The sequence below is a fragment of the Petromyzon marinus genome, chromosome 24 (genome assembly GCF_048934315.1).
Source record: "Petromyzon marinus isolate PM22_M1 ecotype Great Lakes invasive population chromosome 24, UKy_Petmar_22M1.pri1.0, whole genome shotgun sequence".
NCBI classification, from domain to species: Eukaryota; Metazoa; Chordata; class Hyperoartia; order Petromyzontiformes; family Petromyzontidae; genus Petromyzon; species Petromyzon marinus.
The window spans coordinates 16820364-16835178 of record NC_133690.1 but is presented as its reverse complement, the minus strand read 5'-3'; the positions used below and the strand labels follow the sequence as shown (position 1 = coordinate 16835178).

Sequence of the window (14815 nt, the reverse complement as noted above, 5' to 3'; positions counted from 1 at the left end):
TTTACCTATTTTCAATGAGAAAACGTGAGCATTAGTGTCATTCCTTCACGTAAAATCCTGGTCACAAAAGCAAAGTTTGTGGGAAATAGTCATTTTCTATACTTTTTAGGCATAAGCAATTTTAAAAAATAACACTTAGTACCCAGGAACAACAATTGTGTTACATAGTGTTATAAAAGACCTCAAATGAGCACAGGCCAGGACACAGACTCAGGATCTCCATTAAGGCAGCTAATGCGATGATCATCAATAATAAATAAGAGGCAGAACAGAAAAAAAACTCCAAGTGATCGTTATACAGTACACTGTATAATATGCAAGTTCATTAAATATTTAAACTGGGCTGGGTTATGGCCAGTTGCATAGCTTACAGACTGATCCCAAAAACAAAAATCACCCGCGTAGCCGTAACAGATTGTTGGGGCACACGAGAGGGTGGGTGGCCATCACCACGCCCGGCCGCCTTTGTCTCTCTCGCGACGATGTTTACACACCGCACCGGGTGCTCATTTGAGCCTGAGTCGACCTAGGGGAGGCCCAGGACCGGTTCAGATAATCGTCAACGGTGTTTGCCGTGAGCAGGAATTGAACCCGGGTCACCAGATTCATAGCGCATAGCACTAATTGCTACGCCACCGCTCTAGACAAAGACAAGTCAACAACAATGCCGCTTCCCAGCATGAACTGACAGTTTCTCACCACATGCGACCGATAATTTAGCATCAATTTTGCGTTCTTAACATCCCATTTGTGTTGGGCAGGGCGTATAATCAGCAGCATTTAGCGGTGGCTAATTCTCATCTGCTGACAGCGTCGTCTGGAATATCATCCCTGCCCCTGTATCTAGTCCGGGCACGAGGTCTTCATTTTTAACCTCGACCTGTGACTGACAGACAATATCTGCAAAAAATAAAGAACACCCTTTTTCTGTACTGCATCTTGAGATACGAACGCGGTTAGACGCTTTACAATACACTGTATTTGCCAAGTCCTAAACTGTGCCAAGATGACAATTTATCCAACAACTCACGCACTGAATCTACGGCAACTTCTCCAGCACAGCCAACGTCAACTTCAAAGCAAACATTATATTCTTGCTTCTTTCGGTAAAGTCGCGTAGACTTTACCGAAAGAACCAAGAATATGAATCCCTGCAGTCACGAAAGCCTTAAATCAAAATTCAAACTTAATATGTTGAGCGACCACATCGTGCCCATAGCAGCCTCCACCTGCCTGTCCTGTCTGGATAAACACCACAGTAGCACTCACAAACGTGCGTGTCTGACCTATGTGGGGCGACTGCCTCTGGCTAAACGTTGGTCAATGACGTGTCCGAACCGACTTGTGTAGCACAGGCCACGGGAAAACAGCCATACTGCTCTGTGCACAACGAGGCGAGTGCAGCCTCTTAGTGCTAATTAGGGTCATCATCATTAAACATCATCAATGTTTGTCTTGCGGTACTGTTGTAGTACTATATTAATGTAGCTTGATATAGTATCATAGTACATACCGTACTGTAAACAAAAACAATACTTGATTGGAGTGACAAAATCCTAGGAATGATCCACTGAAAGAAATCCAGTACTTAATAATATCACGCCAAAATGCCGATTCCACAGTTCCTCCTATCATATTCTTAGAAATCAGAATCAGAAATGGTTTTATTCGCCATGAAAGTTCACACCGACACGGAATTTACTTTGGCAGGATGGTGCATACGTTCAACATATAGAAATCTAAAATCTTAAATAAGTTTTAAACAAGTCTTACTATAATAAGGGTTAAAAGTCTAACTAACACCAAGGGGCTGAAGTATATAAAATTGAATAAATATCGAATATAAAATAGCTTTATAAGACCTCCTTTGCCAGTAACAAGATATAGGAATAGGTTTTACCCCTTCAACCGGCACAAAAACTGACACCCCCATTCAAGGCATCACGCCTGCAACAACCACAACACAAGCAGTCAAAATGCAAACAAAAAAGACAACTCCGACAACAATATGCACCGTCCCCGAATCCGATTGGTCCACACCCGAGGCGGCTCTAAGAAAAGCCGTCTCGGGTGTGGACCAATCAAACCCAAGGACAGCGCACATCACCATCAGAGCCGTCTCCCCTGTCTGCACCCCGACTGCCCGTGCTGTGGTCACCGCAAACACGATGCCCCGAACAAAGGTGCCAGCCCCCGCGCCAGTCAAAAGGGCAAAACCCATTCCTATATAAAATAGCTTTACAAAACAGGGCGCACCAACCGGCCGAGGCTGCCATCATCGGCGCCACCCACCACTCATGTAGTAAAATGATTCATCTGCTTGGAACAACAATCTCATCTGACCTGTCGTGGAATGGCTATACAGTATTACTAATCTGACTAAACTGGCTAAGAAGGCATCGAAGAAGCTTGGCTCTCTTGTCTGTGCCAACCCCATATCTGGGATGAAGCACCCAGTCCATACTTCACTCAACTCACGAGAATTTAATGAACCTAAAGCAGTCCCGCCGATTGAACTTCCACAATACCGCACGTAGCCAAAAACCGTGCGAATCGGAGGTGCGGTGAACCAGCAATCGCTGACTGACTTGCAGGCACTCACTACTCCCTTGGTATTGGTTCCCGTGAACTTTACTCATGGATTCCTTTACCCACGTCAACCACAATGGTAACAACATTCTAAACATTTCTCTCTGTCCTTAGTACCTCGCGCTGGTTGACTTTGAAATTCCCTCCCATCGTCATATTTTCACAAGTTCTTATAACCTTGGTCAATTTAAGCCTGCTAGTTCTAATACGATTTTAAGAGCGCGCTGCCTGTTGCAGGCAACTTGGCATTCTAGGCCTCGGGGCACTGTGCTCAAGCACATGTTGAAAGAAAGCACTCCGCTCATCAGTGTTGCTTGCTGAAGGCTGGGAGCGGTGGTCGTCCATGCAATCACGACGCATGCTCAACTATGCTTCTTAGCTTCTGAAATCTGAGATTGGATGGACCGCGAGCGGTTTTGTCACACTGCTCATGTGAACAGGCACGTAATTACTACATTCATGGCCCGATTCTCGCATTGGCGAATGTCCACTTTCAGAATAGGATTCATTCAGTAACAATGGGCCAAATCGCCAAACATACGTGTTTTCATTTCATTCATTAAGTGGCTATTATAGCCTAAACTCGAGTGTAAAGGGGGTGCTGTTGCATATCAAATGTGAACGCTGATTCACTGGGTAAAATATGGAAACAAAATTCACAACTTCCGCAAACCGGCTCGTCATGGCTTTCACCCCCCCCCCCCGTGTTATTGATAGCAATGTTAATCATTTGCAGCCTCTTTATCAATCGACTCGTGGAATAAAGCCTTGCCCCACGCCGCGTCGTGGCGGAGTTGTTGTTGTTTGACCATGGTTTACCACGCCAGACAGTGCGGTAGAACGAGGCGGCGTGGGTGAGGCCAGGACCGGTTCTAACATCACCAGCCACTGATGTTATCCGTGGCCAGGAATTACACTCGTTACCCACTGCGCCACACGTCCACTGTAATTAACAGCACTGTCGTGAAAAAAATACAAAACAAGGGGACAACTCGTCTTGATATTTTATGACAACATGCCAAGGGTTTCTATCGCTAACAGGCAAGATATGCCAGTCGGCTGCGTTTCGTGAATCTCGCTCAACGCGTCTCAAAACGATCAACTTGAGGGGGTGACCGACGCTCATCTCTGCGCGGAACCCAGGTCCGCTCATAGCTATGTCATTGTGCCACCACTACAACGTAATACAATAATAAGTCATCACTGTGCCACGTTCAAACGAGCGTGGGTCGCTATTCTTCTACGTTTAAGGTCATCGGATAGTGACGGAAATTACACAGCCCCCCCCCCAACGTGGGAGTGCAGTCCACCCATCGCACATAAACAACACCTCCACTCCCCCCCCCCCCCGATAAAGCGGCAACACAAAAGCAGCACTGTGCGTCGCCTACGAAAAAAACACAATCTATTGTGGGAAAGAAAAAAAGAGAGCCCCCCGGCAGGGAAAGAAGAGGAAAGAGACGTGGGGGAGATAGAGTGGAAGGAAGAGAGGCAGTAGGAGGCGGCCGAGGTGAAGGAGTGAGTGGAGGTGGCGGCGGCACTGAGTAAAACCTCACTTCAGTCGCGGCTGCGTCTTATAAAGACGTTTTGCTCCTCGTGTTCGCTCGAGGGCTGGTTAATCAGCGAGGGAGACAACGGAAAGGATCTCCCGGACACCTCGCCCGCGCTGTCGCCGCCGCCACCGCAACCACCGCCGCCTCGCTCGCCCGGAACACCCTCGACTACCTTCCACTGGCGACGGGAAGCCGATCCAACGCGCCGAGGGTTGACGCCGACTACCCTCGCGCCATTTTGGTCAGGGACAACGGTCACCTCCCACCCACTCCCGTGACGCCTTCTCGCGCCCAGCGTCATCCACGCGCGCCTCCGATCGGGTAGGCGGGGGGGGGAGATTTTCTAAATGGTAACTTCGAGGGTGTGGGAGGCACCCCCCCCCCTCTTCCCTCACCCAAGATGTCCGACAAACACGTTTGGCCCGCGTGGGGTGACGTCACGGAGCAGCAAGGTTGTTGGGCCGCCTCCATTCACAGGCGACGGTTGGGTGGGGGGGCGGGTAGGCGGGGGGCGGGGGGGTTGGGGGCGGGGCCCTCACCGCCCCTCGCCGCGCGCTATTGGCGGGCGGAATTTAGGCGAGGCCGACGCCCTCGACCAATCGCGAGGGTGGGCGGTTTGAGCACGTGGGTTTGGGTCGCCAATGGGGAAAGCTGGAAAGGTCCGAACCGTCGCGTGTTGGGGACGTAAGGAATGTAGGCGTGGTCGTGGGGGCGTGGTCGTGACCTCATCGCCGGCTGTGACGTTGGCACCACGCCCCACAGCACATGTGCCATGAAGAAGGGTCTATTGCCTGAAACGTCACCTATTTAACAAGGACTCCTCTACTTACGAACATTCGACTTACGAATTTCACAGATCCGAACAAACCTGTCGGTATGTAATGTAGATGCCGCATGAAGATCCAGTGTCCATACTCTCTGGTTATTTCGGTAAAGTCACAGATAGAAAAAAAAGAAGTGTTCTTTTATTATTTTTTCTATCTACGTGACTTTACCGAAGGAACCAGAGAGTATGGATTCCTGCAGTCACGAAATCTTCAAATCAAGATTGAACCAGTGTCATCTACATCTGCAGAACGTGAAGAACCAGTGGCCTCTACATTATACAAAAAAGCCATTCCCCGTGTTTCGTCTACATGCCGCAACAACACATTTGGAATCGACAGGAGTAAAGTTGGTTTTACGAACAAATCGACTTTCGAACAGACCTCTGGAACCTACTTCGTTCGTAAGTAGAGGAATCCCTGTAAAGCCTTTGCTTTGGTAGGGGAAGGGTAGTGTTATTGACGAATGTGTTGAGCCTGGAGACTGAACTCAGAGTGCCCCCACCACCACCACCGTGCAAATTGAACATGGGGCGGCGCTAGTGGCCTGTTTGTGACAGTGGTGGAAATTTGCCCGTTCCTATGGCAGAGAGGAGTACGTCCATTGGGCAAGCAGAATCAGAATCGATATTTGCCCTGGAGGAATCCGATGAGCTATGCAGCGCCTGCTAGCAGATGTCCAGTCCGGGACAGGTCGACAAGTTACAATCACTTTGACTTGCTACAAAGTGATGCTCGTTTTCATCGACCCATGTGGCATGATAGGTTTGTGCGTCAACCCACGGACAAGGGCTCTGTGCTTTGCGATCTTATAATGACTCGAGTTCTCTGATGCAAATCGCCAGCCGGCCAGTCCATCAGTTAAAGAGTGAAAGATTGTGCGGGTTATTTCACCGTACTTCACCATGCAGGTTGGTGACATTGATTTCAGGAGCGGTCCGGATCTCGCCGCTTGTTACGCTATGGTTCGGTACTTGGGACTCTGGTCACGGGGTTCATAGTTCAGATCATCGAGACCACAGTGCCACGGCTCACTCCAGCTAGAGATGTTATCTACCTCACCTGCTGTATATTTGGAGTTTGCATATTTGACTGGGATAAATTTCCACATGTTAAGCCACTTCGTTGAGCTATCATTTGTTAAAGCCAGGTCGCTTCTAACAAAGAGCTATATAGCTCAGTGGACCTTACCTGGTAGAATAAAAAATAGTTACATTTAAATGTGAGAAAATCATACATCGGTAAACTAAATTCTTAGAAGATCACAAAATTTAACTTTCTTCCCGCTCAAAGAGGCCGTCCATAAATGACGTCACGCGATTTTTGACCCCCCCCCCACTGGTCACACATGAGGGAGGGTTCTGACTTTTTTTTCACAAAAAGTCAGACCCCCCCTCAAACGTCACAAAGCTATGCCCCCCCCCCCAAAACCATATTTCCATTTTGAAAATAAAACATGCTTCAAATCGCTTTAAACTATTGTCATTGTAGTGCGTATTTAATGTGTTGCTGCACTCTGATGTTGTAGGAGAAAACATTTGTTAAAAAGTCTATTTAAATAAGTAGAACGTGTTGTCTATAATTATTTAAAGTTGCGCATTTTGATGTGACGTCACATTTCTCAAACACCCCCCCACCCTCGTCACACATCGTCACAAATGTCTGACCCCCCCCCCCCCAGGTGCGTGACGTCATTTATGGACGGCCCCAAACGAGTATTGTGCGACATGTGTCTCCTTTGGCGGCCCTGCTATAAAGAGGAGTGTTTTTGACATACCATCCTACTGGTATGGGTGACGTCTATTGGAGGGGAAGGGGTAGCGATGGCCAAAGATAAATCTGAAGGAAAAAAAGTTTTACAGCTCAACAGACTCCTCCAGTATAAATAAAGATCTGATTCTGATTCTAGTGCTTGCTACGAACATAGAACGAAAGCTCTGCTGTGCATTGATGGCAAGGATAAAAGTATCCAGTTGTGGAATGGTTCCCAGTGTTGTGCTACCGATAACCTTGTTTCACGTGTTTCATTCATGTGAACGACTGTGCTTATAATTGTATTCAATTCATGCAGCCACTGGCTATTGACTCAATATTGAGCCGACTGTTCACGCGCCACTATGTATTTAACGTCCATAATAGAGGTTTTTTTTGGGTTAGATCGCCACCACCCGACACACAGCCAATCAGTAATTTTGGTCACGTAAACAAAAAATGCCAAATAGCTACTAGTTTAGCACACCTGCGTGTTGGAGAGTAAACCCACAACATATACGAGCCTACTGTGTTAAAATGTATTATCCATTATCTGCATAAATCAAGCGTTTAAGGTTGTAGTTTTGTTTGAAGGGAGAAATATCCCAACAAAGTGGCGTGTGGGTCTCTCGGCCAAGATCTAAACGCCCACGCCACTCACGGCCCCTGGCTGGTGGCCTCTCCGAGGTCACGCCTCGGTCGATTAAAGAGGCCGGGGATTTGTGGTTGGTGCCACTCCTCTGCGTATTCACAATTATCAGAACGTCCTCTTCAGAGCTCGCATTTCAAGCTTTACTCTTTAACCGCTTGGTGACCCTTAACACTGCTGTTGTCCAGCCTTATTGATCGCAGCTGTCGATATGCAATTTTAAAACGTTGATTTTAGTTATCGGTTCATCACATTTTGTGCCGGTGTCGGGTCAGGTGACAATGTAACGCGCCCATGGACGGCGCTTCAAGAGACTGGTTGTGGTATAGATATGTTTTTTTGGTGGAGGAGGTGACGGTTGTGAATATTGCCAAATTTTAGTAGTACATTGTGGCGTGTTTTTCTTTTTTTGGCAAACTTCTCAGAACCCGTTGCACAACGAAAACTGGGGGTGAACTCATGTTGTCAGGATTGCAGCCAGGTTGCATGACACTGTTCAGTTATATATTTAAACCAGACAATGGCCCATTGAGATGCGTGTGTTTGGTTTTACGAGTGTGATGGACAGAGGTGGGTGTTGATGTTAGAACATTGGAGGATACAAGGAAGATGAAGATACAAAAACACATTTTTGTTGGATGTCCTCCCATGCCGTGCAGGTGGTTGGGGTTATTCGGCTATAATTTACCATCAGCGAGGGTTGGTAAACGCGAGGAGCATAGACGAGGCTGCATATAGGTAGAGTACAATCGTGGATTTTTATGCACTCATTATCATAACGATCCATGGGTAGATACCCCGTAAGTCTCCACTGCACATTTTGGCATTTGTTTACACTTTCCTCTGCTTTATGCCAATATGCCCAAATAGTGCCACATCTTTCTGGTACCAATCTCTTATATGTCGTCAAGCCATAAGAGATTTATGCACTGTCCATCACATATCCCCGCAACCAATAAACACCTGTCATTGATGGTGATCGGCCATCCATAAACTAGCCACGCTGAATCCTGCTCAGGGTCTGCGTCAGTTGGGCATAGGCTGATGCAGGAGTCAAGATAATGTCTACTCTTTGGTTCTATTGAGTAAAGTCAGGTAGGTGAAAATAATATAACAAAAAATCATGACGTTTCGGCCACAACACAAGCGGCCTTCATCAGGTGAAGGGACGAGACTGTCTGGAGGACAGCGCTGGAGTGGGAGAAGCCACGCTTAGATCACGACCTTTAAGCTGTGTGAGAAGAAAAACACCAAGCGCCTTGACAAAGGAATTAGCATATAATTTAGCATTGAAATGGCTCATTGAAATAGCTAAGTTAAAGTATACACATCCGCAGAGGTACCCCTTGACAAAGGAATTAGCATAGAATTTAGCATTGAAATAGCTGAGTGATTAGCTTGTAACTGGTCACAGAAATAGCTATGTTAAAGTCAGAGCATATACATTCACCGAGGCACCTAGTACTCATCAAACAGGAGAATTTAGCGAAACACAACCACGCTCAGACAGTGGACCTTTAAACTGTGTGCGAGCAAACAAGGTGTTCTGTGACCAGTTACAAGCTAATCACTCAGCCATTTCAATGCTAAATTCTATGATAATTCCTTTGTCAAGGGGTACCTCTGCGGATGTGTATACTTTAACTTAGCTATTTCAATGAGCCATTTCAATGCTAAATTATATGCTAATTCCTTTGTCAAGGCGCTTGGTGTTTTTCTTCTCACACAACTTAAAGGTCGTGATCTAAGCGTGGCTTCTCCCATTCCAGCACTGTCCTCCAGACAGTCTCGTCCCTTCACCTGATGAAGGCCGCTTGTGTTGTGGCCGAAACGTCGTGATTTTTTGTTATTTTATTTTCACCTACGTGACTTTACCCAATAGAACCAAAGAATATGGATCCTAGCAGTCACGAAAGCTTTAAATCTAGAAAATATAATGTCTCTTGACTTGCTTATGTACCCTACATACACGTGTTCATTGTTGTCCCTCAATGTAATTCCAATTTTGAGACATGAGAACTGTTAAGAAAGGTAAGTGGGTTCGGGTGGACCATATTACTTGAAGGGATAATGACTGGTGGTCGAGCCTAACGTCAGAGTGGCAGCCAAAGGAGAAAACATAACCGAGAGAATTATCACCGCAGTGATGGAGGGATTAAATGCTCACGTGCATGTGGCTCGATATTTTGCTGCACGACAGGACCGTGTGGGATGGTGACAGTTTGGGGAGGCTTTTGTCCAGCAGTGGAATGATGATGATAATGATGCACGAGCTGCGATGACATACGATTATGTGTGTTTATGTATTTGCTGCAATTATAAAGAACATGTGTTGCTTCAGTGTCGTATGACCATGGGCGTTGGGTTTCGTACAATCTGTATCGTTTACCCGAGGTGCTCTGTACACTTTGTCCTACAAGAGGCGCTGTGGTCTCACCACCGTCGTGCATGGGTGCCCTTTGATTGTGTCCAGCTGAACCTTTGGGCTGTTCACGCCACCTGTTGAAATATCTACTGGACATCTGTGAAAACTACTGGACGTCTGTGAAAAAGAGCTTCATAGCTCATCGGATTACTCAAGATACATATTCTGATTCAGTTTTCGTTCGTATTCGTTCTTGGGTTACACCACGTGGTAGTTTTATGCCAAATTTCTTATCATTAATCCACCGCTGAGCTGTTGGTCATAATTTGATCAATACATTGACATGTCATGAAAATTATATATTTTTAAACGAGACAATCTCGTCAGGTTATGGAGGGTTCATGACAATAATTTTGGCATAAAACTACGATCACGTGTCCTAACCCAAAATAAATACTGTATGTATCATTGAAATAACAATAATTTACACTTCTATACCGCCTTTCACCTGGATATCACAACGAGCTAAGGAAGAAACCGTACGTTTTAAGCAAGCAGTGTTATCAGCAAATCAGTCGAAAGATGCAGCAGCATCATCATCATAAGCCACGACCTGCTGCATGAAAACATCCGCAAGTCGTCATGATCTCTCACACCCTCCTGCAAGCAAGCCCATTTCATTGCTTCATCTCCACAGTGGACATCCTCTCAGGCGTGTTCCTTCCTTTGGCTGCCATTCTGCCATTAGTCTCGACACTGGCCATCATCCCACTTTTCACTTAAATGTTCATCACAGTCAACATGATGTCCTTAGCTTGCATTTCCTCTCTAATCCGTCTCAGCGCCAGTTTAATTGTTTGCCATGTGATGGCGTTGTAGATATTATCTTTTTTTAATTATCTGTGCTTCATTCTGTTTCCTAGAAACATTCACAAATTTCGGCATTTGTTAATGTCCATGTGCCTGATTCATACATAATCCTATAGCAGCTAATATACACTGGTACAACACTTCATTTAGCCACATTGGATTAAATGAGTGCTTGAAGCATATTTGTCTTCAATTAGTGGTTAATGTCTTAAAGTCAATGCAATACGAGGTAGCGTGAATGAAAATATCAAGCAAGCAACGCATTCCCGAGAGTGTGTGGGCCATGTAATTATGATGTAACAATATACCTCCCTTGGAAAATAGACTTTTGGTCTCATTTGGCTCTATAATATGAATCATAACATACAGCCCTTTGTCAATTGACTGACCACAGTTCACCCCACGCTGGTAAGCACTGGTTGGAGATGAGGGGGCCCGGGACCGTTTCAAAGTATCACCCACCACTGATGTTAGCCGTGGCTTGGAATCAAACTGGGATAGTTGAGACGGTGCAGTGTGCTAACCACTGTGCCACCGTTCCCCGGTAGGCGCTTACCTGTTTATAGATACATCTAATTTGTGTACGTATGTGTGAGCATCATAATAAAGTTACAAGCAAGATTAATAACATGGGTAAACAGAGTGCTGTTTTTTTTATTATGAATGGTGATAACCTCTGCTTGTGCTTACAGTTAATAAGAGCAGTGCACTACCATATATGAATACATTACATGTTTATGAAGTGCATTTAATTTAAAACATGTTACAATACTTAGAATACTGTCACAGCAATTTGTATTTTCCATTACCTCGATATACAAATGTGGTTGTTTCCATGACAGCTGTGTTGAAACACGAGACTAAATGTAAAGCTTTCATCATAGAGGTTTTTGGGTTAGATCACGTAAATAAAGTTTTCATTGTCACCAGAGCTGAATGTGTGTTGCACCTGGGGAAGGGAGGGTACGGGATCTAGAAATATATTTTCTGGGTCGTTTAATTTTCTCATCTAGAGTTTAACAAGTACTGTTGTATTTATATATAGTATACATACTACTATTTATGATTGTTATTATTGGTTCGCAAGGTATAAGTGTTTACTGTTTACCAATAATCTCCTACATGGCTCCAGTATTCTACATGTAAACTGGGGTGGAGTAGTGGTGCAGTAGATTATATTATTAGTGCGAGTGAGCTTATATAGGGAAAACCTCAATAATAAGCTTCTTAACTCTTTCTTAGGAGGGTCCTATCAATAGGGGACATTTCTTTGGAACTCGTTTTTGTGTTTAGTTTGTTGTCCTTCCCCCATACCCCTGATTAGCATGGTTGGCTGTGTACGGTGCGAAATAAGTTCAACATACATTGATACATTTATTGCTATGAATACTCCGAGAGTAATTTGCAGGTAATTTCAAATTTGGTTAATTTGGACTATGATGCTAGCAAATAATGACCTGCGTTTGCGAATTACGTCACTGGATCTTTAGTGTCCACTGTGAAACAGACGGCGAGTATTTTTACTGTTCAAATGCCTGCAGTATTAATCAGGGCGGACCGCTGGATTCGAACCATCAACCTCTGCAACAAGCAGCGAATGCGCTACCGCTCGACCATGTCACCGCCCAGAAAGTGCCCAGTGCTCTGAACCCAGCCACCATGGTGTTAGCCACGGCTAACATCAGTGGCGAGTAATATCTGAACTGTTCCCATTTCACCATGGCAAAGCATGGTCAAGCAACCCCGATGACTGACACGGAGTGGGTAGGGCTTCATCCAGCAGTGAATTGACAAAGGGCTATTCATTATATTATTTTATGACATATAAACTCGGTTGGTGCATTGGTCTTTTGTTTGTAAACAATGAATCTAAGTTATATAACTGGATCAGTGGCCTCAACATGTATATCTTTCCAACATTACTAAAGGTGACACAACAGCCAACAGATAGTTTTTTGTTGTTGTTTTCATAATCGCTGGTGCAATGCGAAAGAAAACGAAACGTAATCAGTATGTTACAAAAACATACTGCGTCTATGTGGGATTGTAAGTCGCACAGACTACTGCTGTTTCCAAATCTGTGAAATTAATATCAAAATAGCTATTTAAATTCACTGAATTCTAAAAACATTTTCTTGAAAAATATAAAATCAAAGACATGTGACCCAGGCTTGAGTGGGATGTTTATTTTTTTTAGGAAGAAGACCCTAGTTTTCGTCTGTCAATTTCCCAAACACGTTTTAATCTCAGAAAATTCTTACTTTAACACAAGCTGCAGTCATCGAAAACACAAGAGTAAACATTTATTATAACCAAGTTAATAGACTCAAAGGCATGTTCATAGTACAGGGACTCCTCTACTTACTAACGAGTTAGGTTCCAGAGGTCTGTTCTTAAGTCGATTTGTTCGTAAGTCCAACTTTACTCCTGTCGATTCCAAACACCGTTGTATGGCATTTACACTAAACACAGGGAATGGCATTAAAAGTTGTATAATTTCCTGTAGATGTAGATGCCATTGGTTCTTCATGTTCTGCAGATGTAGGTGCCACCACCGCCATCTATTGTGCGGCGATTGAACTGACGACTCTCAGGTCCGAACAGGCAACAGGACATACGGACAGATTTGTTTGTATCTCTGAAAGTTCATAAGTCGAATGTTCGTAAATCGAGGAGTATCTGTGTATGAAGCCCAGGAATAATGGTAATTGGTATTCAGTTGCCTTTCCTAGGTTCTCAATGGTAGAATGTATTTGGTCTATAGTAGAACACCCTTTTCTAAAACCGACTTGCTTTCATAGTTAGCCTCTAAAATGACCCATTTACTGGTTGTCATTGGTCTTTATGAACAGTTAATATATATGGATTGGAAGATTTTAAAGGGTCTATAATTTTTCAAATCAGTTTTGTCTACCTCTTTGATTTGAAGAATGAGATCAGTTCATGTGCACAAGCGAGATGGATTATGGATCACATGTAACTGAGCGATGGGGAGGTCTTCATCTGGCACTTAATAGAACATATCTGCTGCTGATATAAAAAGGCACTGAAACCAGGAATCATTTTTTCAAGGGAAACCTGGGTTTAAAAAAACAAAGTACAGTTAAACAACAATTTCCAAATATGTAAACAAAACAATGCAAAAACAAAAAGGAAAACACAATAATAAATATTTAATAACACAATGTAACACATATTCTTGGTTCTTTCGGTAAAGTCACGTTGAAGGGAAACAATAAAATATATAAAACAATTAAATTCTCACGTTTCGACTGCAACACAAGCAGTCATCATCAGGTGTGAAAACCAACGGCAAGAACATTTGAAAGAAGTGGCGGTTTGTATTTATTTATTTTTAAACGTTAGCGCCACGGATAGCGATTTGACAGTTTGTTTAGATGATGACTGCTTGTGTTGCAGTCGAAACGTTGTGAGAATTTTATTGTTTTATATATATTTTATTATTTTATTGTTTCCCTTCAACGTGACTTTACCGAAAGAACCAAGAATATGAATCACTGCAGACACGAAAACTGTGCGACACATTTGTTGTTCCTGGGTAGTAAGTGTTATTTCGTAATTGCTTATGCCTAAAAATAATAGAAAATGGTTATTATTCCCAACAAACTTTGCTTTTGTGACCAGGACAGTGATATTTAGAAAATTACCTATTTTTTGAGAAAACGGGCGAGTTTGTGACTTTTCGTTCACATAAAGTCAGAAAAAAACAAAATATGAATCAAAATTAACATGTATTCATACTAAAGTACTACAAAATTTACTACAAAAGATTTAGAAGTGAGTAGTTTTTCGAGATTATTCCTCCCCACAGAGAACTCGGTCCGCTGTGGCCATCCGCGCCTGTGGCAGTGCGCCTTGGTGTCTAAATCTTTTGTAGTCATTTTTCGATTACTTTAGTGTAAATACACCAACTTGTTTGCCCGTCCTTGGGCGGAAGCTGTAATATTTACGAAAAAATTGAGCAGATAATAATTGTATCTCGTATAAATTTAATGGGAGTGAATTTTGCACAAAAGTACATCATCAAACACTTCACTGCAGTTCACTGTAGCACTGTATATAAGTGACCTTCAATTTGTTCAAATTCACTGCTCTGATACTTTATTCTCTTCTGCTTTCGGTCGCTGGGGTTGAAATAAATTGGAATTCGATATAATATCTGGAAAAACACGGAGAAATGTCTAAATTAGAC

At 43.9% G+C, this 14815-nt stretch overlaps 1 protein-coding gene across 2 annotated transcripts in view; it reads right to left on the bottom strand.

Moving 5' to 3' along the window:
* LOC116945630 (serine/threonine-protein kinase 38-like) overlaps positions 1 to 4437 on the bottom strand; it is a 36323-nt gene extending 31886 nt beyond the window's left edge. The window contains exon 1 of one of the 2 annotated variants that reach the window (XM_032960132.2): positions 4315 to 4437. The gene's annotated coding sequence lies outside the window, so the exon portion shown is untranslated. The other variant, XM_032960131.2, reaches the window with a different exon arrangement.
* Positions 4438 to 14815: the final 10378 nt, after the last annotated feature.